Source organism: Protopterus annectens, chromosome 14.part0 (genome assembly GCF_019279795.1).
Source record: "Protopterus annectens isolate FY-2018-M chromosome 14.part0, PAN1.0, whole genome shotgun sequence".
Lineage (NCBI taxonomy): Eukaryota > Metazoa > Chordata > Ceratodontiformes > Protopteridae > Protopterus > Protopterus annectens.
Window position 1 is genome coordinate 721,703,856 of NC_056748.1, and position 25,478 is coordinate 721,729,333.

Here is a 25,478-nt window from a genome sequence, read left to right on the forward strand (position 1 = left end):
AGATGAAATAACTGTTTTTGTTAAACCTTTGCTAATGTATCTTATTGTTTTTATGTGTTTTTACTTATGTCCTTTGTATATATTATACTATTTTAATCAAATACGCCTTTAAATATTTATGGAAGATCACATGGTAACTAGTATAAATAGAGATGTTAATACCTTATGTCAGTACACCTGAAGAAGCCTAATTGGTGAAAGTGCTTGTTTTTTGGTCAATAAACGTCTTTGAAGCCTGGAGCCTTGCCTCTGTTTTACTTTTGCTCCTATTACAAGAATGGGAAAAAGAGTTTATCTATGATGGTAACATTACTTATAATGGTAATGTGCTATGGTTTAAATGCTTTGTGGATGATTGTTTTTTAATTTGGAAAGGGACTAAGGATATGCTGAATGAATATGCCAATTATCTAGACAGTACTACATTTTTTTTGAAGTGTAAGATGTCTTGTTCAAGTATTCATATTGTTTATCTCGATGTTAGCATTAACAAGGAAGGGCATATTTTGAATACAAGTGTTCATAGGAAAGAGGTACACATAGATATGTCCATCGAATGAGTATGCATGCACCCATATTTTTAAGGGAATTGTTCGAAGTCACTTCCTTAGGGTCAGCAGGTTGAACACTGATAGATGTGTAGAACAGATGCGTGAAATAGCTAATGAATTTCGAGAAAGAGGAATAAAAACAACAATAATAGATGCCATAATGAATAATGTGATTGGCAGTAGAGAATAGTATAGCTGCATCATACTTGAGGGGGTTTAACAATCAAAATAGAGAGATTAATATGCATGCAAGTGTAATCCGGTATATTGCTACTTATAATAGAAGAGCCCCCAGGTGAAGAATATTATAAGTAAGAAATGGCAAATTTTGAGAAGCCTGCCTGATTTACAACATATATTGGGTGATCAACCAAAATTTGCATATGGAAATTGCAAGAGTATTAAGCAGGGGTGGCCCGTGCTATCCGGACTGCAGCCCCCTCAACAAAAAAAGAAAAAAATTTTAAAAAATTCGCGGACTTCGCACATGCGCAGTAGCCCAGACTACTGCGAGTCTACTGCGCATGCTCCAGGCAGTCCAGGTAGGGAAACATAGGAGACGTCTGTGCACTTTAGTGCACAGACTCGCTGGGAAAACGCGTTGGGGCCGGACTGCAACATCAGCAGTCAGCGTCGGGACTGTGGATTAGGGTTTGGATCGCAGGAATCTCGCGGGACTGTGGATTATTGCATGGGCATTTGGATTAATGTTATGGAGAATGGGCAGCAAGGACAGGTAAGTGTGTTTAATTATTGTTTAGAATGATAGGGAAGTGTGTGAATGAATGTATGCCTATTTGAATGGACTGGTGTGTGTTTAGAATGGTAGGGAAGCCTATTGGAATGGACTTGTGTGTGTGTGTGTGTGTGTGTGTGTGTGTGTGTGTGTGCCCCAGGTGCTCATGGTGGTGTGGTAGGGAATACCTCAGGCTTGAACCCTGTACCCTGTATGCAGGTGTTAAAGACTTGAGTTCCCTACCCACCACCATTTGTAAAAAAAATTGCAGATTTTTGCCTCCTATTTGATCTGATCTGTTCCTCATAATATCTGTGGTTTGTAAGTGTTCCAATGCTTGATATTTGATGGTGTAGTAGTAGCATTGTTGCCTCACAGCTGCAGGTTCTCAGGTTTGATTCTTGGCTGGGGTTCCTTCTTTGTTGGGTCGTTTGCTTGATATTTGATGGTGTAGTAGTAGCAGTGTTGAGGGTTCCTTCTTTGTGGGGTCTGTTTGCTTGATATTTGATGGTGTAGTAGTAGCATTGTTGCCTCACAGCTGCAGGTTCTCAGGTTTGATTCTTGGCTGGGGTTCCTTCTTTGTGGGGTCTGTATCTTCTCCCTGGGTTTGCTTTTGTGTCCTCCCATGTTACGAAGACATGTCTGCATTATTTCTTCCTGGCCTCTGCTGAAAATTGTTTTTTTGTTCCAAGTCAGACTGTCCTGATTAACAAATGTTAAATAAAATTGACAGGCATTTGAATTTCAGACTTCAGGTTTCTGAATGTTTAATTTCTTACATATTTGATGGTGCAGTGGCAGTATTGTTGCCTCATAGCTACAGGATTTGTGGTTTGATTCTTGGCTGTGGTGCCTTCTTTGTGGAGTCTCCATCTTATCTCTGTGTTTGTGTGGATTTGCTCTGGTATCCTGCCATTTTACAAAGACGTGTCTACAGTATTTCTCCCTGGGCCTCTGCTGAAAATTGTTTTTGTTCCATCAGAAGTAAAATTGACAGGCATTTGAATTTCAGACTTCATAGTCTTCAGAAAATACATAGTAAAACAACTTTTTATTCTAGCAATAAATATATAGTAACACAACCTTTTATTATAGCAATTTTTTATGTTTATAAGATGACTATTTGAAATATTTCCTTATTTTTGGGACTGTAATACCCTGTTAGTGGTATTGTCCAGGTTTTTTGTGCTAAGGTTGACAGCTATGGCAAGAACTGAATTCACTGAATATGTTTGAGGGCTGTATTCCCTCATTACTGGGTTTGTCCAGGTGTTTTGTGCTAAGGGGTTGACAGCTATGGTGAGAACTGAATTAATTAAATGATAGCCATTTAAGTTTCAGTCTTCCTCTCGTTCACAAAACAGCTGATTTGGTGTAGTGGTATGTTGCTCTTGACTGTTTTGCACAGGGACCTTGTCTGTAAAATGTACGATGGTAACGCAGCATTTTTCTTTCACAAAGCAGGTGATTTGGCATAGTGGTATGTTCTGACTCTTTTTTGCACAGGGACTTTGGCAGTAAAATGTATGGTGGTACCGTGGTAACGCAGCATTTTATTCTAGCAGCTTTCCAAGATTATACAAGCAATGTTTAATGTGTCCCTGGTTTTTGCCCTTTTGACCCTCCCCAATAAATTTTGCTTTTTCCAGACTTCTTGTGCTGCGAAGTTGAGATGTAGTTGAGTATTGAGCAGATTTTACAAGGAGCTGAGAGCTGCAGGGGAAGAGAAGTTTAGTGCTAATAGCACAACAGGCTGTGTGCTTGCTTTTGATGCAGAAGGTTGTTGGTTCTACTCCCATAAGGGGTGAATGCTGAAAGTTAAGATAATTATGAGCCTGTTATCAGTTTGCCATCCATTTCCTATTGCAATATTACTAGCTTATTTTTAATGTAATTTAGGCAATTTATTCCACAGGGGCATCAGACACTTTATTGTTCGATTGAAACCATGAAATGTAAAGGTGATTGCTAGCACCAACCTCTTCATTACAGATTTATTTAACGTGGAATTATTTAGATGACTTTTTTACTACTTCAGAGATTGTGCATATTTACTGATAATGGTGGACTGTAGAATTGTGCATATTTACTGATAATAGTGGACTGTAGAAGTTTGAGTAGACTTTTATGATGATGTTCTGAATTGGACAGTTTTGTTTCATTGTTTACTGGAAAAATGTTCAAAGCAATAGGAAGGTGTATCAAAGAGCACATGTATGTTTCATATGCAAGGGGCCTATGATTTGAAAACAGCCCAGAATTAATTTTATCTGCCACGAGTAAAATGTATTTTCTTTGAATGTAGATTTTAATGTTGGTTCAGTGAATGTGAGTTTCAAGGGCAGAGAAGGTTTAATGCCAAGTTTGTTATGTCTTGGTGTTTGTGCTGTAAAATGCAAAAATAAAACTTTCAAATGTAGTTCAAATCATCATAGAAGTAAATCAGTATGCACATTAGTGTTTATGGTAAATGAAGTGAAATAGCAAATTAATGGATCATTGGAATGGCTGCAGGGAGGCTCCATTCGACCAGGGTTTTGTGAGGGGGAAGGGCAGCAAACTTAGACAGCCCCAGCTGAACCATACCTCCCAACTGTCCAGATTTTCAAAGAATGAATAGATGTTTTGCTTCTTATTTTTGATTTGTTCCTCATAAAAAATTGTGGTTTTCTGGCAAATCATTTAGGAATTAAGTCACTAAATAATGACACACCTAGTTTCAGACTTCATAACCTTCAGAAAAATGCATGCTAAAGACCTGTTCTATCAACTGTCCCAGTTTATAGAAGAGCATTTTTTAGTACTGTTTATATGTTCCCCCCAATATATCTGGCCTTGTCCAGATTTATGTCCAGTTTATACAAGAGCAATTTTTAGTACGGTTTATATGTTCCCCCAATATATCTGGCCTTGTCCAGATTTATTGCATTAACAGGTTGAGAGGTACATGCAAATAAATTGCTTTTATAGAATTAGGCATAGCCAAACCTCTGAACTGTACCTGATTTTGACTCAAAATGTTGCTCTTCCCCTAATGATCCCTCCGCAAAATAGCAATTTTGGAAGAAAACATGGAGGGTTTATAATTAAGAAATAACTGTAATAATCAGATTACTTTTATTTCAGAAATGCATGTAGATTATTTTATTTTGTCAGCTGCTGAAGTTAGCAGTACTAATATTAAAGTGTCCCTTCTTTGACAGGTTCCCAGCTGTATTGTGTTGCTATTTTATATTTTTACATTGCGTTGTTTGGTCAATTTTTCATAAAATTGTGGGTTTTTTTTGGCAAATTAGTGACAAATGAAGACTGAAGTTAGAAAATAATGACAGACATTTGAGTTTCAGATTTCATACCATTCAGAAAATTCATACTAATGCAAGACCTCTATTAGCTTTCTAAGGTTATAAGAGCGATATTTTAAAAATTGTCCTTATTTTTGGGGCCTTTGTCCCATTTCTTTGTATGGCTTTGTCCAGATTTCTTGCTCTGAGGTTGAGAGGTATGACAAATGTGTCAGGGCCATCACAAGTCAGCCAGAGACATTTCAAACTGTGACATACTTGTTACACCCCACTCCCCATGTAGTGACTCTGGATGTGACGAAGCAAGGCAAGGAGTAGTTATGCAGTGTAAATGTGCAGAGAATCCCACCCATCCAAGGTAGACACAAGTACTAGAGTGGCTTTTCATCTGTCCTTGATTTTTGCAGATTGGTCTGGTTTCTGTCATATTTTTTGTACTGTTGATTTATGCTTATTACTCAAAGTGCATGTTGCTCTGTGTTTAAGTAGCAATACTTTAATGACCATCAGGTAAGCTTGGCTGAGATTGCAAGATGCAAGTAAGCTTTAATAAGCATACTGTTAAAGAATTGCCAACATTGAAAGCCTTTCTGTTGCCATGTAGAGAATACTTAACTAGATAATGTATAAGCCTTGGGTATTGAAATGCATATGCCAATATTTGTGATAAAGGACAGAATTACATTATTTTAAGAGTCTCATTACACTTGGAGACTTGCAGTCATCTCTGCAGGCTTTAACCATAAACCAAATGCCAATCGTGTGGTCTATAACCTGTACAGTAATCCTTTTAAGCAATGTATCTTGAGCTTATTTCTTGTTTGCTTTTCATTTACTTTGATCATGTTTTCCCCATGAAACAAGTAGTTGTTAGGCAGCAGGTCTTTTTTTGGATAAGGAACATTTTTACAAGTGGGGGCATCGGAGATTTCTACTTTCAGCATGTTACTTTAATAAAGCTGAATATAAATTATAATTAGAACTGCAGTGCAAGAAGTGGTTTGAGTTGAGTGCTGCTTGTTTTTTTTATACTTGATTTTGACTGGCATTCCATTAATGTATTTAAAAAAAGTAATTTATTTCTTCATGCCTCACAACCTTTTTTGTTTCCATCTAGATATTAAGCTGTCATGCAGCCAATGCATTGAAATATTTTTATTCTTCTACACTTCATTCTGTCTTGATTGGACTCTCATGACAACTGTTTGGCACCCAATGCAGTATATTTAGTTTTTGTGGTTTGCTACTAAAGGTGTTTGTGTGTGTGGTAAGGAATACCTCAGGCTTGAATCCTGTACCTTGTATGCAGGTTTTAAAGACCTTAATTCCCTACCCACCACCATTTGTGAAACACAAACTGCAGATTTTTGCCTCATGTTTGATCTGATCTGTTCCTCATAATATCTGTGGTTTGTAAATGTTGTAATGCTTGATATTTGATGGGGCAGTTGTAGCATTGTTGCCTCACAGCTGCAGGTTCTCAAGTTTGCTTCTTGGCTGGGGTGCCTTCTTTGTGGGGTCTTTATCTTCCCCCTGTATTTGTGTGGGTTTGCTTTTGTGTCCTCCCATGTTACAAAGACATGTCTGCATTATTTCTTCCTGGGCCTCTGCTGAATTTTTTTTTGTTCCAAGTCAGACTGTCCTGATTAACAAATGTTAAATAAAATTGACAGGCATTTGAATTTCAGACTTCAGGTTTCTGAATGTTTAAGTCTTTGCATATTTGATGGTGCAGTGGTAGTATTGTTGCCTCACAGCTATAGGTTTTCTGGTTTGATTCTTGGCTGGGGTGCCTTCCTCTCTGTGTTTGTGTGGATTTGCTCTGGTGCCCTGTCATTTTACAAAGACGTGTCTGCAGTATTTCTCCCTGGGTCTCTGCTGAAAATTGTTTTTATTCTGTCAGCAGTAAAATTGACAGGCATTTGAATTTCAGACTTCATGTTCTTCAGAAAATACATAGTAACAAAACCTTTTATTCTAGCAATTTTCTAAGTTTATAAGATGAATATTTGAAATTTGTCCCTATTTTTGGGACTGCATTCCCTCATTATTGGCTTCGTCCAGGTCTTTTGTGCTAAGGTTGACAGCTATGGCAAGAACTGAATTCACTGAATGTTTGAGGGCTGTATTCCCTCATTACTGGGTTTGTCCAGGTGTTTTGTACTAAGAGGTTGACAGCTATGGTGAGAACTGAATTCACTAAATGATAGCCATTTAAGTTTCAGTCTTCCTCTTTTACAAAGCAGCTGATTTGGCGTAGTGGTATGTTGCTCTGTTTTGCACAGGGAGCTTGGCAGTAAAATGTATGGTTCTAGCAACTTTCCAAGATTATACAAGCAATGTTTGTGTCCCTGGTTTTTGGGCTTTTGCCCCCAATACATTTTGGCTTTTTCCAGTTTTCCTGTGCTGCAAAGTTGAGTATTGAGTAGATTTTACAAGGAGCTGAGAGCTGCAGGTGAACAGAAGTTTAGTGCTGCTTAAGTGAAGTTGGTTTGCCTTGTTAATAGCACAAGTTGTGTACTTGTCTTTGATGCAGGAGGCTGTGGGTTATCCTCCCACAAGGGGTGGATGCTGCTGTACTGAGAATGTTCTCCTTGGTGAAGATACTGAGTTCGTTATCAGTTTGCCATCCATTTCTTCTTGCAATATTACTAGCTTATCATTTTTTTAATGTAATATAGGCAATTTATTCCTGAGGGGCAACAGGCACTTTATTTTTCGATGAAACCATGAAATATAAAGGTGTTTGCTAGCAGCAACCTCTTCATTAGTTACAGATTTCTTTAATGTGGAATTTAGATGACTTTTACTTCAGAGATAGTAATGGACTGTAGAATTGTGCATATTTACTGATAATGGACTGTAGAATTGTGCATATTTACTGATAATGGTGGACTGTAGAATTGTGCATATTTACTGATAATGGTGGACTGTAGAATTGTGCATATTTACTGATAATGGTGGACTGTAGAATTGTGCATATTTACTGATAATAGTGGACTGCGGAAGTCTGAGTAGACTTATGATAAATGTTCTGAACTGGGCAGTTTTGTCATTATGGGTGCATGCATTTTGTTTCATTGTTTACTGTAAAAATGTTCAAAACAAATTTAAAACGCCCTCTAACAACTGTAATATATTGTACAAGGAATATAATTTAGTACAATGAGGAAGGTGTATCAAAGAGCACATGTATGTTTCATATGCAAGAGGCCTATGATTTGAAAACAGCCCAAAACTAATATCTGCCACTGGCAAAATGTATTTTCTTTGAATGTGGGTTTCAATGAATGTGAGTTTCAAGAGCAGAGAAGTTTTAATGCTAAGTTTTCATTGTGAGACTGCATTGCTTTGTTTAGTAGATGACTTGGTGTTTGTGCTGTAAAATACAAAATAAAACTTTCAAATGAAGTCCAACTCATCATACAAGTAAAGCAGTATGCACATTAGTGTTTATGGTAAATGGAGTGAAATAGCCAAGTAATGGTTCATAGGAATGGCTGCAGAGGCTCTTCAACCGTGATTTTGTCAGGGGGGAAGGGCAGCAAACTCAGACAGGCCCATCTGAACTATACCTCCCAACTGTCCAGATTTTCAAAGAATGAATAGATTTTTGCTTCTTCTTTTTGGTTTGTTCATAAAATTTGTAGTTTTCTGGCAAATCATTTAGAAATTAAGTCACTAAATAATGATACACTGAGTTTCAGACTTCATAACCTTCAGAAAAATGCATGCTAAAGTAAGAACTGTTATTCTATCAACTGTCTCAATTTATACAAGAGCAATTTTTAGTACTGTTTATATGTCATTGGTGATTCCATAGTCAGACACACTGACGTCCCGCTCACCAGACTGAGTAAAGAGAAGGTCACAGTAAGCTGCCTGTCAGGCGCTAGAATCCGCCACATAACGCAAGCACTCAGGTCTCTCAACAGCAGGTACTCATTGTCCACGCTGGTGTCAACGACCTGAGGACTACATGAAAAGGGACATCGAGGAGCTCTCTGATTATGTAGCCCAGGCAGGTATGACCCTGACCTTGAGCAGTATCCTACCTTCACCTAGAATGATGCCACAATACAGTGATAAGATGATCAGCTTTAATAATTGGCTTAAATTCTGGTGTCATTCAAAGGGGATCCAATGTCTGTCTGCCTGGGATGACATGCTGGACAAGCCACGCGCACCTGTCACCCTGGGCTTCGGATATTGGCAAAGGCTCTTGCCACCCCATAGTGCCTTTTTAGGCAAGGCTCAAATTCTAAACCTACCACCCTAGAACACCAAAAGGAAAAAACTAAGGGTAATGCTGCTCAATGCCAGAAGTCTCAATCTCAAGATGCACCGAGGCCCTTCTCAATATGGAGAACATCGATGTCTGTGCTGTGACAGAAACCTGGTTCAAGGCTCCTGAGAGCACCCCAGCACTAACAGGTTTCACCTCATATCATGCCCGCCCCAAAATCCGGACAACACCAAGAAAGGAGGTGTCCATATTCATAAAGGACACCCACACCTCAAGGTTGGTGGCAACGCATGATGCATCGGAGACCATCCAGGTGCAATTAACCATAGGCAAGACTGCTCTGCAATTTGTAGCATGTTACAGGCCACCCTCTCAAACTCAGGAACCTCACATGGCCTTCCTGAAAACATTGGAGGGATAAATGTATCTCCAAACACCATCATACTAGGTGACCTTAACTACCCTAGTATAGACTGTTAACACTCCTCAAGCTCCATCACTCGAACCCAAAGATGCCTGGTGTTCATAAACTCAAATGCCACGGAACAACTAGTCACCATCCCCACAAGAGGAGAAAACATACTTGATCTCATCATCACGAACATGGGATCAAAATGTTCAACACCGAAGTATACCCCTCACTGGTGAGATCAGATCATAAACTAATCTCGCTGGAGGTCCTCATCCGCCCCCACCTGAAACAAAAAGACCACAGTGAAAAACTTCTCAAAAGCCGATTTCACACTTCTAAAACTAGTGTGGTCTCCTTTAAGGCCCCTGAGCCAGTGGTAAACATTACTCAAACCGCTGAATCACTTACAAATGCCTTCTACCAGCACCTACAGGACTGCATGGATCAGGCAATCCCAAACAAAACTAAGACTCTCTGTACCAAAGGCCAGTCTGGTGGACCCCAGCCATAAACAAGCTCTACAACAAAAGGAGGAAGCTACTACAAGATAGAGCAAAATCCTTGAAAGGTAAGACACCTTTGATCATTATAAGTAAAAACTAAGAGCTCTCATAAAATCATCCAAGGCAAATTTTGAGAGAAAAAGGACTCTAAAGAGAATCATAAGGCCTTCTTTAGCTATGTTAGAAACCTAGGAGGAAACTCCCAGATATGCTCAGAATTAGTTCAAAATGATGTGAAAATTACTGAACCTACACACATTGCCAACATACTGGCTGACAGGTTCAGTGCAAACTTCTCCCCTCCCCAAAGGAGAGATATCTATTCCAGAGGATTGTAGCCCCCAAACATCTCCAACGCCCAGGTGAGAACTGCCCTCACTAAGGCAAAAAAACAGCATCCATGGGACCGGATGGTGTCCCCGGCTGTGTGCTTCATGAACTCAATGAGGAATTAAACCCACAGTTAGGACAGCTGTTTAATCTTAGCCTCACCTCAGGATTGGTCCCACTTCATAAGGGCGTGCCTCCACAGACCCTGGAAATTACCGCCCCATTAGCTTGACAAGCCTTATCTGCAAAGCCATGGAGAGGATCATAATGGAACTCATAAATAAAGACATAGGGAACTTGCAGACTTTGGATCCAACTCAGTTTGGCTTTGTCAAAGGCAGATCCTGCCTCTTAAACTTGGTTGACTTTTTCGAGACAGTCACCAAGGCCATTGATGAGGAAAGGCAGTCCATACAGCCTACCTCGACCTGGCAAAGGCCTTCACACAATACCCCACTCAGGTATCATCGAAAAACTCATCAGCTTGAATGTAAACCCATACATCACAAGATGGGTTGCAAACTGGCTAAGTGACAGAACCCACAGGGTCAGAGTTGCTGGAGCCATGTCAGACTCAAAGCCTGTCACAAGTGGTGTCCCACAGGGCTCAGTCCTGGGTCCACTCTTGTTCGGCATCTACTTTTCTGAAGTACAAGCAAACACAGGAGGGTTATGGCTGACAAAGTTTGCAGATGACTGCAAACTCACATCTGACACAGATATCCTCCAGAAGGGCCTCACAGAAATGGATAACTGGTGCCAGAGCCATGGCCTGAAGTTAAACGCCAAAAATGCATAGTCATACCCTTTGGGAAAAACAAGGCTACCCCTAGCTACCATATAGGTGGCAATCCACTGAGCACAGAAAAGTCATCAGAGATCTGGGGACCCAGGTTGACAGTAGCCTTTTGACACTCATGTTGCTAAAGTAGTTAGGAAAACCTTCTATATCACCCACCTGATCATGAAGGGATTCACATCTAGATCAAGGGAGGTCATCGTCCCCTGTACTCATCACTTATTAGACCTATGATTGAGTACAATGCCCCGCTCGAATGTATCTGACCAGACACCTGCTGCAGCTTGAAAGGCCCCAAAAGTTCCTCACCAAAAGGATAAAGGGTCTCAAAATATGTCTTATGCTGCCCGACTGAAAGAACTCCAGCTCTATTCAGTCTCATACCGCTTGCTCAGAGGTGACCTGTGCCTGACATATAAGGCCATGTCAAACCCAGATTTGATGAATATGCTTCACCTCAAAAATCTAGATCCCTCAGAACCACAAGGGCGGAGACTTAAACCTTGACACGGTTATAAATAGAACGTGCTGGAGGGACAGATTCATCACCCAGAGACTCCCTATGCTGTGGAACAAAATCCCGGTACATGTGAGGCAGAGCACCTCTCTGGTCTTGTTCAAGAGGAATCTTGACCAATGGATGGGAGATTGCAGATATAGGATTACTTCCACTGCTTGACAGAGGCACAGCAAAATGATAGGCATAGTTTTTATTCAAACTAAAGGGGTGGCGAAAGCCACATAACTATGGCTAGGCTTATAAATGCCCTTGGGCAGATAGCCTAGTATGAACCTATGAACCTATGAACCTATGTTCCCCCAGTATATTTGGCCTTGTTCAGATTTACTGCATTAACAGGTTGAGAGGTACATGCAAATAAATTGCTTTATAGAATTAGGCATAGCCAACCTCTCAACTGTCTCCGATTTTGGCTTAAAATGTTGCTCTTCCCCCTAATAATCCCTCCGCAAAATAGCAATTTTGGAAGAAAACATGGAGGGTTTACAATTAAGAAATGACTGTAATAATCAAAGTTATAGATTACGTGAAATGCATGTAGATTTTTGTCAGCTGCTCAAGTTAGCAGTACTAATATTAAAGTGTCCCTTCTTTGACAGGTTCCCAGCTGTATTGTGTGGCTATTTTATATTTTTGCATCACATTTGGTCCATTTTTCATAAAATTGTGTTTTTTGGCAAATTAGTGACAAATCACTAAAGACGGAAGTTAGAAAATAATGGCAGACATTTGAGTTTCAGATTTTATACCCTTCAGAAAAGTCATACTAATGCAAGACCTATTCTATTATCTTTCTAAGTTTATTAGAGCAATATTTAAAAATTGTCCTTATTTGTGGGCATTTGTCCCACTTCTGTGTATGGCTTTGTCCAGATTTCTTGCTCTGAGGTTGAGAGGTATGACACATGTGTCAGGGCCATCACAGTCAGCCAGAGACATTTCAAATTGTGACATACTTGTTGCACCCCACTCTACCATGTACTGACTCTGGATGTGTCCAAGCAAGGCAAGGAGTAGTTATGCAGTGTAAATGTGCAGTGTGCCCACCCCCCCCCCCCCCCCCATCCAAGGTAGACGCAAGTACTACAGTGGCTTTTCATCTGTCCTTGATTTTGCAGAAAGGTCTGGTTTCTGTCATATTTTTTGTACTGTTGATTTATGCTTATTACTCAAAGTGCCTGTTGCTCTGTAGCAATGCTTTAATGACCATAATGTAAGCTTGTCTGAGATCATAAGATGCAAGTAAGCTTTAATAAGCATACTGTTAAAGAATTGCCAACATTGAAAGCCTTTCTGTTGTTGCCATGCAGAGAATACTTGACTAGATAATGTATAAGCCTTGGGTATTAAAGGACAGGATTCCATTATTTTAAAAAGCTCATTACACTTGTTGGAGACTTCCAGTCATCTCTACAGACTTTACCCGTAAACTAAACAGAATGCCATTTGTTTTTCAAGTTTTACAAAAACAGGATGAAAGTACTAGATGGAGACTTGGTTAATGCCACTGAAAGATTTAAAAGTGAAATGGATTCTTAGGTTAGGTGCCCATAGGGGCCGGGGCTTAAATGATGTTGTCCCATTGAAACCTTTACTTTAAGTTATAGGGGTTAAATAATAAGTTTCTAAAATTCATCTATTTATATAATTAATTTATACTTATACTACCTATACTATATTATATCACAATACATGATTTGATATATTTATGATGTATTTTTAAATATTTTAAATTATTTTGTTATATATTTTGTTGATTGCTTTATTTCTGCCATTGGTTGTTTGAAATTTGAAATGAGTATGTATGGCTTTTATTGTATTGATGGAAGTACGTCTGATGAAGCGGATTTTACAACCGTGAAAGAGCTTACGTTTTTGGTCTAAGAAAATACTTTTTTCTGAAGTACGTTTTATGGTTATCCTGTTGCCTTCCTGAAGCAGTTTTGAATTGCATGATTTCTCATTCTACTGAGTGGGGAGCTAGAGCAGTGGGGTACAGGTGTTGTCACAAGACGTCACACCTGGCACCTATGTGATTTTGCGGATCCCTTTAAATCTTCCTTCCTGAATGCCCCGTAGAAGCCTCTTCTCTTTTTGGTCCCATGGTAAAAGACACTTTAGCCAGGTGTGAAAAGTATGGTAAGACCTTGTCTGCAGTAGGCGTATGTTTGTCCACCCCTCAACGATCCTATTCCAGGAATCGGAGGAGTGGGAAAATGTGGTACAAAAAATCCCAGGGTCCTTTCCGCGACACATGTGGCAAGTTTTCTCCCAGGGCACAGGGGGGACACGACCGGAAGATGCCCCTTCAGAGGCAGAGGGGATCCACATAATGAGGGATCCAGGAATTCCTTCTCTGGACAATGCCCCTTCAGAGGCAGTGGGTCCACATAGTCCAGGATCCAGGGATTCCTTCTCTGGACAACCCTATCAGCACTTCTGAAGAGTGGCCCTATTGCTTGCCTCTGTAAAAGTTGGGGGGGTGATTTTCTCTGCAAACAATAACCACAGATGTTTGGATGCAGATGATGATTGCCAGAGGTTACCACATCCCTTTCAACCTTTACCTAAGTCAGTTGACACATATTCCTGACGTTCCGCCCAGTCAAAGGGAAGTAGCAGCTCAAGAAATCCAAAAGCCCTTTCAAAAAAGGATTATCCAAATAGTCCCACCAAACCAGATAAGACCCGGATTCTACTCTGTTCTTTTTAGTGCCAAAAAAGACTGGAAGCCAGTTCTGGACCTCAACATCCTAAACAAATTTGTCAAACAAATGAAATTCCGGATGGTCATGGTTCAGTCTGTACTTCCTTTTCTGGAGAAAGATGATTGGATGTGCTAAATAGATCTTCAGGACACATATTACCACATAAAAATGGACAAATGCTCCAGAAGATTCCTCCTCTTCCAGCTGGGAACCAGTCACTACCAATTCTGAGCGCTGCCCTTTGATCTCTCTCTGGCCCCCAGAGTGTTCACCAAATGCATGTCAGTGGTAACAGCTTACTTGAGACTGCAAAGATTACGGGTGTTTCCATACTTGGACACTTGGCTCCTCACCGCCCCAACCAAGCATCTTCTGGTTTCAGCCACTCAACACACTCTACAACTACTGGAACACTTGGGGATAACAGTAAACCAGGACAAATGCAACTTGACTCCTTCTCAAAGAATAGAGTTCATAGGAGCAAATTTGTTCATAGGAGCAAATTTAGGTAGTCAATCTTGCCTGGTCTCCCTCTCACTCCACAGGCTGAAAAGACTCCGATATCAACTCCAGGTGATACTCTGTTAGGACAAAGCTCCGACTCTGGTGAGCCTCCCAACTACTAGGGTCAGTGGCAGCTTCGATAACAATAGTTCCCCTGGCAAGACTACACATGAGACTCCTACAGTGGCTTTTACTAGCACATTTCTCAAAGTCTTTTGAGTTTCTAATACCATGACTGGAATGGACCCAATTCCTAAGTCAAAGTACTATTAAAGTTCATGAAATTGGTATTGTTTCACTGTTGGCCAAAAGTGCTCTTCGCAGCACCCGCAGTGTGCACAGTAATGACTCCTCCTGCAATTCGTGCGGTGTTACATGAACTGGTAACATATCTAAATATGATTCTTTTTTTATAAGACTCGTTGCTCCTACTACTATTGGAACTGTCTGAGTATCTTTCTTCTGCAGGCAGAAACGAAAGCCATGTGGATCAAGGTATTTTATGACTTTGTGTCTGTACGCAAGACACTAGTCACTAGGTGTGGTGATTTCAATGATCAATGCTACTTTTGTCTTTTCTTGGACCGCTATATCTGGTTTTCTAGCATCTATCTTTTGAACTGTTGGTATTGGGTGATCCCATGTGATATAAACTTCATCATTTTCTATGATTCATTGTGGCTCATGTTTCCAGTGTTTTTCAGCCACTTTGATACCCTAATGTTTGCACAATCTCCAGTGTACCAGTCTCTGCACATTATTATGCCTTTCAGTATACAGTCCCTCTGCCATTAGTGAGTCGCAGCAAGGTGTGTGACTGTTTCCAATTAGGTTTTACAAAACCTACGTATGTCTGTTTCTCCCACATGTTCAATGGACTTTGTAAACCAGCATGTACGTAGCCCACTATCTTGGGCTGCCAATATTAACCTTTCATTTCTTGATGTGAATTCACCTCTCCTTAACCATTCCTGCATTTGTTCTTGATCAACATGAGGCTCATCCAGAAGTTTTCTGTATTTGCAACTATATTTATGCTTTTTCCACATTTCTTGCCTTCTCATCTGGTCCTTCACTTTATACTCTTGTGTTTTTAGCATATTCAGTTGCTGCCGGGTTTTTATCCACTTCTGGTTTGATTTCCATTCCTGCTTGACATCGATATGCTTCTGCTAAATTTAAGCAGAGATGTCATCTTAGATTTATTCTCCTCCTGTTTCAAATCTTTCACTACATTTGGATCTTGTGAGGTCAGTAGATATGTAGTCCCACGATTTGCAGATCTATACATGTAATTTCAAGGAGGCCCATCCCTCCTTCGGAACGGGGAATATATAATCTTGGTATACACTTTTTATAAATCATTTGGTAAGCATGAAGCATGCTTCTTGTTTTAATATCCAATCTATCCAACACTTTTTGGGGGTCAGTCAATCACTCCAAAACTATAAGTTAAGACAGGAAGAGCGAATTGATTTATGGCTTGGATCTTGTTCCTAGATGTCACTGCTGTTTTCAGGATTAGTTTGTCTTCTAAAGTACACCTTACTGAGCTTTATTCGCATTTGTTCATGTTTTATTGCTGATCCTTCAATTCCCAAGATTTTATACAGTCTCTTGCTCAAGTTCTTTTATAGCACATTCTTGTTCCAAACTGATGTTTTCTTGGTGCTGCAGTTTTCTTTTTTTAAAGGTTGCTTTTGCACATTTATCAAGACCAAATGACATTCCAATATCATCTGAAAAAGTTTTGATAGCCTGCAACTGTGCTTTCAGATCCTCCTCTGATGAGCTATGCAGTTTTAAATCATCGACAAAGAGAAGATGAAAAGTCATTAGACTGTTTTCTAGAAGCCAAATTGTAGCCATGGCCTAAGCTGTTGTGTAAACAGCTTAATAGATTAATGGCAAGGCAGAATAGCAACGGTGACAGAGAGCCACCCTGGAATATCCCCCTTTGGATTTTTATCCCTGGGACAATAATCTGTCCTTTATCATGGATTAATTGCAAAGTGGTTTGCCACTGTTTCATGGTTACTGTAATGTCGTCAATCAGTGTAGGGTGTATCTTCTATATTTTTAAGCTCTGTTATCCATGAATGTGGGATACTATCAAATGCTTTTTTGTAGTCAATCCATGGCTTATTTAGAAGCTTGCAATTCTCCACTATAACTTTTAACAACAAATGATCCTTTGTTCCATATGACTTTCTTTTTTATTGCCCTTTTATTCTACTGCCATAATTGAGTTTTCTTCTAGATGACCAAACTCTCTCAGCGTTAATTCCCATGTATAGTTTATACATCGTTGGAAGACAAGTTATTGGTCTATAATTTTTAGGGTAGCTTGCAGGTCCACTCTTAAGTAAGAGCATTGTTTTTCCTGTTAACCAGTGTGGTGTGTCTTCGGGGTGCACATATAAATAGTTCTTACTCCTGGCTAGATCCTCGTGCAAAGAAGTTAATACTTTAAGCCAAAAGTTAGGTACTGCATCTGGGCCTGGGGTTTTCCAGTTAGAGGCTTTTCTCAACTTTGTTTCAATTCTCTGGCTGTTATTTCATCTCATTTCATATCCAGTACCTTTAAACTTCTTTTTCTTTTTTTTTTTTTACTTTTTGCATCCATTTAGCATCTTTATGTTCCTTAGGATCTTCATAGATACTTCTCCAAAATATATCTACCTCCTCTTTTTTGGGGGATGGGGGGTATCTTTCAATTCCTTGTCTTTCCACCTGTTTTGAAATTTTATCTCCAATAGTGCATAGTAGATCCTGGACTGTCCTAATACTGTGCATTGCTTTTATCACATCTATCTTTCTTAATATTTTTGTTGATCTGTTCCCTCTTGCTTTATAGTTTTCTCTCTTCGATATTTCCAGGATGGTATTCGCTTTCCCCCCTCTTTTCCCTCACTACCCTATTCCTGTGGTAGAACTTTATCAGTTGTTAATTTAGCAGCATAATAATATATTCTGTTTACGTCTGTTATATCGCATGGATCTCTGCGCACAGTCCTAATTACTGTGTTCATGTGTTTTCAAGCTTCTGACTTTTGGGGTTTTATTAACCTTCTGTGGTCTATTTCTCTCATTGATCTTGATATATCTGTCTTTGTTAAAGCAAGCGACTCTTCTCTTAACTCATTTTCTTCTATACTGAGGGCACATCCCTTGTTTTCTGTTTCCTGTGGGCATTCTATAGAAAGTTCTATAGCATCTTCCGGTGGCACATTCTCTTCAATTTCATCCTGTGTCATCTGTTCTGTCATATGGGAACTCACTGGCCTATCACTCCTCAACATTGACTGCATCAAAGTTTCCTGTTCCTTTCCTTGCTGTCTAGCTTCAAATGAACATTTATACTGGTTTCCTGTGGAATGCTCCAAAATATCTTGATATGGCACCTGACCAGTTGCTTCTGTTCTACTGGTTTCCACTTAATTTGGATATCCATTGCTCTATCCTGTTGTGGTGCTTTTTGCATTTGATTTTCTACACTGAATCCTTCTCTTTGCAGCTGTTCCATTACCTCAAATTCTGTTTCTTTGACTTCTCCATTACTAATCTATTTTTCTACTTTTCCTCTTAGTCTTCTTATTTTTGTATTGTAAAGTTTTCCATATCCGGATTCCTTTGCTTATATTTTTCTTCAAATATCTTTGGTGCTGTTCTTTTTGTATTAGTTTTACTTTCTCCTTTGCATAAATATTGCACCATATTAAATCTTTCTTTTTTCCTTTCTCCTGTCCATATTTCTTCTTCACGTCGCCTGATCTTCTTGGTTTTCCTTATTATAGGGACACACTCCATCATGCTGTGATGTAGTCTGTTTTAGACTTCTACGTTAAATCATTCACTTTGCAGGCACTCCATAACTTAAACTTCTATTTCTTTAACTTCTGCTTTACTAGTCCTCTTTTCTTCATTAAATATTCGTGCTATTTATCTTTTTATTGTGAAATTTTCCATCTCTGGATGCTTTTGCCTTTATTTTTCTTCGAATATCTTTGAGACTGCCTTCTCTGTATTGGTTAACTTGGTTTTCTCCTTTGCATAAATATTGCACCATATCAAATCTCTCTTTCCCACAAATCTCTAGATTTTGCTGTTTATATTTTCTCACTTCCTCAGACTTCTTTTCCCAAAGAGATCAAAGTTTCTTGATCTATATACTGTTTTTCAAAAATCTGTTGTATTAATGAAATAATTTTTTTATTTGAAGCTTGTGACAGTTTTTCCTGCAGAAGTATTTTTCTTTCCTCTGATTTCTCTCAATCGTTTTGTATAGGTTGTGTCTGGAAATTGTGGGCTTTTTACATAATAGTAATACATAATTTTTTTCTTATCCTCAACGGTCCACTTTCAATAGACCACTCTATCCTCTTTATGGCTCTTCTTTGGCCAATCATTTTTTGTCGTTTTTGTGGACTGCTACTTCCTTCTACAACAGGGGTGGGCATCCTTCCCCTGAGCTTGGCATGGCCCCATTGTAGGAATGTTTCCTTATTTTGAGGATTCTACACTGTCATTTTTTGCAGTCCTGGCACCAGTGCGCCTGCCAGGATTGGTCATTTTTTTATCCTAGGTCTTGTGCACCCAGCAATTTATTTTTGATTTACTTCTGTCCATGATATATGCTATATAAGTACAGTCTATATATCCGTGTCGCCTTTGTGAGATTTTGTAAAAAAACAGGGTCCACCCCGCAAAGGTACTCACCAAGACTTGAGGATGAATTCTGTTTAGGCACTACTACTCTCCTTTGCTTGCTGACTTTTCATCTCTCAATCAGGACCCCCTTTTCATCTATCCGCCAGACTCCAACAGTGCCTTTTGCTAATGCAGTGGTCCCCTTTAACTCATCCTATGTCCTTTCAAATCGGGATAACAAATTGGTGCAAACAAGATTTAATTTGGTGGATGAAGTCAGAAGAGCACCTATGGAGTTGCCCTTTCTTCTCTCCTCAGCCCAGAGCCATAGTGACCACAGATGCCACCCTGATTGGGAGGGGGAGGGCATTTCCAGGGAAGGACAGTCAAAGGCACTTGGTCACCCTTGGAGGCCAACTTGCATATCAGTGTTCTAGAACTGAGTGCAGTGCTTCTAGCGTTGCAAGCATGCATTTCAATCTGTTTTCCCCTTCAGGAACAGTTGCCATCCAGTCCAACAAAATGTCAGTAGTCTGGTACATCAGTAAATAAGGGGGAACCAAGTCTTTCCCATTTTGTTGAGAGACCATGAGAATTTGGCAGTAGGCGATGGCTTCCAACCGCTTTCTGTTAGCAACACACATTCCAGGGGATTCCAATGTAATTGCAGACAAATTGAGCAGATGCATTCTCCTGCCTCACTAGTGGTCCCTCAATCCTGTCGTAGCAGCAGAGATCTTCAGTCGTTGGGGCCAGCCTTGCTGCAATCTGTTTGTCTCTCCTACAAATCGCAAATGCAGCAGGTACTTTGCCGTAATTCCCCCAAAGGGGGGGGGGGAGTCCCCCAGAGATGCTCTGGTGCACGATTGGCCCACGGGGCTTCTTTATGCATACCCTCCCCTTCCTCTGTTTCCACAATTTTTGAAGAAAGCCCTATGGTTGAAAAGCAAAGTAATCCTCATTGCACCCTACTGGCCCCGACAAAATCTGTTTTCCCTTTCGTTGGCCTTACCTAGTACATCAACCATGGATTCTGGATCCAACTCCGGAACAGCTGTCGCACCCACAACGGTTGATTCATTTGAACATATTGAGTCTCAGGCTGACAGCGTGGCTCCTCCACTTCCAGTAATCGCCAGGCAAAACAACCTGTCCTCCCCTGTGCACTACATTCTTCTGGCTTCTCATAAACCATCCACCAGGAGACTCCATCTAAGAAAGTGGAAAAGATAAATTTTTTTGGTCTTGTACAAATGGAGTTGATCCTTTTTCGGCACCACTTTCTACAGTGCTAGATTACTTATCTAACCTTCTCCATTCAGGAGCTGCAGCGTCAACTATTCGAGTACATTTGGCAGCAGTCTCCAGTTTTCATAATGGTTTTGAGGACTGTTCCTTGATTTCACGCCGTCTCTGAAAAACATTTTTGAAAGGAGTTGCACACATTAGGCTTCCTTTTAAACCACTGATCGAGCCCTGGAATTTAACTTTAGTTTTGCAGTCCTTGACTCATCCTCTCTTTGAATCTGCTGCCAACTGAGATCTAAAATTTTTATCCTGGAAGACTTTGTTCGTGGTGGCCATTACCTCAACAAGACGAATTTCAGAGTTGCAAGCTTTGTGCACAAAACGTCCTTGCATAGCGTGTTCCATAAGGACAAAGTATCACTCTGGACTAACCCCTTCTTTTTACCCAGAGTTATTTTGGACTTGACTATTAATCAAACCATAAGTCTACCAGTTTCCTTTCCAAATTTTTCTAACAAAGGAATATATGCACTACATTTGCTTGACGTGCATAAACCATTGTGTTTTATCTTGACTAAACTAAGTCATTACGAAAATCTGACCAGTTATTAGTGTCATTCTCAGGGCCAAGATTAGGGAGACCCGTTTCCAAAGTTACCTTGTTTAAATGGTTGAGAGACTGTATTTGCTTAATTTATCGATGGAACAAAGCCTCATTACCATCTAAAGTCAAAGCGCATTCCACACGATCAGTTGCAATGTCTGTTGCATTCCATTCAAGAGCTTCTATGGATGACATTTGTGCAGAAGCGACATGGTCTACCTCTCATACTTTTATCACTCATTACAAACTGGATATGGTCTCTAGGGGGAGAGCTTCCTTTGGTTCAATGGTACTCAGGAATATTCTTCCATAGGGCCTCCCAGGAAACAAAGTAGCTAGGGACTCTGTCCCATCAGTAAGGAATGAATGAAGATTAACATCATCAGATAAAGAAGTTGTTCTTACCATAACTTTCCATCTGTGTTGTTGATATTCATTCATTACAACTCGCCCACCACCCCCCTCCGAAAGACTCCTGGAGGTTTGGATATGGTCCTGCCCTATGATAGGGAAGTTGCTCAGGTAAAGTCTCTCTCTTTTTTTTTTTCTTCCTTGCAAGCAAACTTGATCTGAGGTAATATAGAGAGGGACACTATGAGTAAGACTTGGCTCGAGTTGTTTTGGCTGGAGTGTGCTTATTATAACGACTGACTCTGTTCCAAGGACGGAACCAACACACATCAGTAATGAATGAATGAAGATCAACAAAACAGAATGGTATGGTAAGAACATAACTTCTTTATCTAAGGTGGGAACCTTCCTATGCTACAATTGTAGTTCTTGCAGAGATATCCTGACCAGTAATATATTTACATACCCCACCACGAGAAAAACATTTTTCTTTGTGTTGTGCTTCTTGTACTATTGTACATGTTGTATATCTTGCTACCTGCATCGCATGCCCTTTTTATGTAGGCAAATGTAGCCGTACGTTTAGGGAATGAATTAATGAACATAAGTCTGAAATACATAGAGCTGTAACAACGAATGCTGTAAATAAATATCTTTTAGAGACTTGATTGTAAGCATGACTTTAAATTTAGGGTAATATCTGTTATTCATCGAATTGGGGTGGATGTATAGTTAATAATTTGTATGTCAGTGAATAAGATTGGACTTTTAGATTAAAAGCTGATTGTAAACTAGGTTTGAATAATGTTGTTACCTTAAAACCTGTTTTAGTGAAAATACAAATTTATAATTAATAATGGGTTGTGTTAATCATTTCTTTACTATTTAAGTATTTTAATTGTGTGTAATGTTTTAATTGATTTTATTGGTTGGCTGTGGTCCTATTATATGTACTTTCTTCTTTATATAATGAATTTTTGTTTAGTGATGCATTAGCACTGAAGGGGTTGCCCTGAAAGCTTTGTTTGTTTTTGTTTATTAATAAATTACTTTGCGTTTGAAGTAGGAGTGTTTCCTTTTTCTTGTGCCCAATTCTCTGAAGGTTGTTTACTGCTGCTAGTTCGTACTGCTGCTAGTTCGTACTGTAATCAAAATACTTAACATGGCTCATGTTCTATGAAAGGTCTGCTTGGCTAGGATAGAATGCACTCTCTATACCTTGATATCCACAGGTTTAAGAAAGTTGCGCACTCCTTTAAAAGATCAACATAGCTGTATGCATATCACTGTCTGCATGTCAATCTCCTAGTCAGTAAAGTTATGTTTTGCCCCTTTGACATCTGTTTTCTGTGCTGCACAATTCCCTCCCTTTAACTATGAAACTGTATAAGTGCTCAGCTTTACATTTGTACGTCATGCTGTCACTTACTTGCAGTCTCTGTAGCATGTCTGCTTTGCTGCACTTTACTCTTGATAATGACAATCCACTGTACTGTGTCAACGGGTTTAAAAATAGTGTCTTTCATCTTCAAACCCTTTTCATGTAATTTTGTCTGTCAGTCTAACTTGTGAAATCGTATTAATGTGCTACTGTTTGCATCGTTTCTGTTTTGTTCATTTTCTTTCCCTTCTGTAATCTTAATCAAGTTAGACTCTCATGACTCCACCTCTTATTCTAAATGCATATTATGGCCCTGTCCATCATGTCTAAAGAATCCTACCATCCTATTTTTGGTCACTTTTTTCACAATACTAAAATGAAAAAATGTCATGTTTACATGTGCAGTTTCTAAAATTTATTCTTGACTTGGCTACCTTTGTGTACTGGAATCCTTGTAGTCGCACTGTTGTTTAGGAGACCTCTTAACATTGTTTGGAAAATGTCTAGCTCACATTTCCATTTTATTTCAACAGTCCAATAATTTATTGGTGTGATCTGTGAATTTTGTTAACTTGTTTCATTACTCTGTTCTTTCAGCAGTTCCTCTTCCATAAGTTTCCAGTCTTAACCAAATGACCTTTTACTGTTGTAGTGCTAAGAGTTATGCAGCACGTTTTTAACTGGGACACTTCTATCATGCCACTTGGTGCCTTTCTTGCAGGATGTGAATTTGCTTCTGCTTGCTGCCAGGTCTTAAGATAATTTCTCTTTCCCTGTGGGCCCTGCACAACCTAAACCTTTATTATGTAAAAGTTCTGCTTGTACCATTTTCCCCAACAAGGTCCTTCGATCTTCAGATGGACTGACTCTTCTGAGAACCCCTGCTGAACCTTGTAGTTGATTTTACTTTTTTATTTTGCTTTATTTTTGGTCAGGAGTTCTGTTTTGCTTACAATAATGTATTTATTATAACCATATTTAAACTTTTTAAAGCTGCTTTAACTGCATTATTATGTTTCTTTTCTTATTTTTAAAATGTTTAGATTTTATCATTTACATATTCAAGTAAATAAATCTATGTAGAACACTAGATATAGTAAGAATACTTAGACCACGCCATGCAGTATTTTTGTGGTGTATGGTAATCCTAAGGACAGCATAAGGCTGGCAGTGTATGCAGGTAAGTTTGTTTGCTAATGTTATACACCACCTTGATTTTGAAAGGTTATTGTAGAAAATATAAGTAATATGAAGACTAGGAATGATTATTGATGAAGATAAGTGTTGGGTTCTGGGAGAGTAGAATGAAGAAGTTATAATTGCAATAGCTGCAAAAGGTTTGTAATATCTTTCTTTATTGATGAAGGGTTTGTGTGTAGTACCACTGTGGGGAAAATAGTAACCCCAAATCCACTTTTTAGGTAGAGTGCAGATTTTACTTCTAGGAGTAGCAAGGTGTTTTTGTTGGTATATGCATCAGTGTTTAGAAATTTTGAAGTTAGTATGTGTAGAAAGTACTTGGGGTTTCATGATCAAATTGCAAAACTGCAGCTATGTGACTAGACAAAACAGCAATTGCATAATATTAATATGCTATATTTTGTATGGCAGCAGAGAAATGCACACCATGTATCGTGTGAGCTGCGTTCCCTGCTCGCTTAATTAAATTAAGTAAATTCAAGGTCTCTGAACCTTGAGGAAGAGGCTCATTTCTGCCATTATAAATCCACCTTTCTTATTTCTGTTTGCCAGACTTGCTGCCAGAACCAAAAATCAGTCAATTGACTTGTGATTTCCACATGCTTCTGGTGTATGTGTGTAATATGCTAGACAGCCCAGAGGACCTAATTGTATTCAGTGGTTAGGAAGACTAGACCTGCATTCCAATTTAAATAGATATAGAGCTACAATGATAAGATACAGGGCAAGAAATGCCATATACTGAAATAAAATACTTTGTATGACATTAGAAAAAAACAGAACCTGTACAAATGGATCATGCATGAAAAAGTTTAAAACTAAATCTTGTACTACCGTTCGGATGTCCAGCTGATGTACTCAAAGCAAGTTTAGTGAATGTAATCCATTGCCAGATTATGTAAAGAAAAATACAGACAGTAAAATGAAGAAATGAGCAGCACAAGCTATGTAAACTGACAACAGGATGCATGGTGGCTAGAAAAGTGAAAGGGTAAACCAATTAGTGTGCGTATGTCTGGGTCCTTGTAAAATGTACGTATTACATGCACACATTCTGCAGTCGTCATGCTAACATCTGATGCTCCTTTTGTTGGTAGACCTATTCTTTATAACTTCTAGAATATTAAAGAATGTATTGTGGATTTTTCTTGGCTTTCTTGGTTTGTTTTTGAGGGTACTTACTCGGGTGGCCTACATCTTTTGACTGCACAAGACCTGATGACTAGCCATGTAGGAAAGTTTCTATGACTATACTTTTAGGAATGGTAACGTGAAGTAAAGTGTAAATTACAGATAGAGTTGTAACCAGTGGCAAGCTGCAGTGGTCTCCCATAGCCACATCACCACAACAATCAGGAAATCCTATGTGGCACATCTCATCACCAAGGGCTTTTCATCCAGAAAAAAGGAGGTCATTGTCCCACTGTACT

The 25,478-nt window shown here is 39.3% G+C and overlaps 1 protein-coding gene across 1 annotated transcript in view; it reads left to right on the forward strand.

Moving 5' to 3' along the window:
• NRBF2 (nuclear receptor binding factor 2) overlaps positions 1-25,478 on the forward strand; it is a 119,397-nt gene that overhangs the window by 27,134 nt on the left and 66,785 nt on the right. The gene's annotated exons all lie outside the window — the stretch shown is intronic.